Here is a 1,176-nt window from a genome sequence, read left to right on the forward strand (position 1 = left end):
TTTAAGAGAGAAAACTAATCCATAATGTTATATTTAAACTTTTCCCTCGTCTAAAAAGTTGTATCATTCTTGCTTCCAGACTCTAGGAAAAACAGCTTTTGAAAGCTGATTTCCTCCTTTTTCTTTATATTTTCATTATTTTGCCTATACCAAAACCAACCATTTCTTCATTTTGCTTCATGTAACTACTATATTTACTCAATTCCAAGATGAAGTTTTTTTCCTCATTTAACATGGGGGGAAAAAGGCTCTCATCTTGGAAATTAAGAATTAGGTGGTGGGGGGGAGAGTTCAGGCAACTGCTGTGGCTCCAGCTTTGTCCCTGGAGCCAGAGCTGCAACTGCTTCCTGCCCTCATCCCCACAACCTCTGCAACCCTTGCCTCTCTTCCTCAGAGCCACAACTCTGCATCTCCTCCCCACACTCCTCCTGCCCCCTCCTTCCCCACCCCCACTTCCCATAACTTTGTTGCCAGAAGGCTCTGTCCCCACTGCAGCCTGTAACAGGGAGCACAGCCTCAGCCTGGCCCAGTGGCAGTGGTACCAGCTCCACACCATGGCTACAGGGCTGGCCTGGGGCCATGCTCTGTGCCCAGTGCTATGGAGGGAATGGAGCCTGCCAGTGCCAGAGCAAAGGTAAGCAGTGAGAGGAGAGGGGCAGGTGTGGGGGCAGAGGCTTCAGAGGGGGAGATGGAGGGAAGTGATGCAGTGGGTAAAACACGGGAAAGGGAAGGCCTGAGGCTGTAACGGGCAGGCACAAGGGATGTTAAGTGCGGGGCAGGGACCCCACCTGCCCCCCACTGCCTCCATAGTGCCTGTCCCTCACTGCTTCCTCTACCACCTGTCTTCCCTACTGCATGACCCTACTGACTCACCCAGTGCCTGTCCCCCACTGCATTTCCCCTTATCACCCCTCTCTTTGTTTTCCCTTCAATTTCTGCAGTGTCTGGGGAGGGGGGGAGGACAAATTTAAGATGATCATCCAAAAGATTCCATGCATGGAAAATTATTTTTTAAATGATAAATTTTCCATGGATATAATCTAATTATTTGGGGACCATCTTAAATTCAGACTTGTCTTGGATTCAGGTAAATATGGGATGTTTCTTTGCATTGTATGATTCCTTCTGTTCAACCAAATGTAAAATTATTTGACCCAATTTGGTGTTATACAAGTT

Source organism: Alligator sinensis, unplaced genomic scaffold, assembly GCF_000455745.1.
Source record: "Alligator sinensis unplaced genomic scaffold, ASM45574v1 scaffold90_1, whole genome shotgun sequence".
Lineage (NCBI taxonomy): Eukaryota > Metazoa > Chordata > Crocodylia > Alligatoridae > Alligator > Alligator sinensis.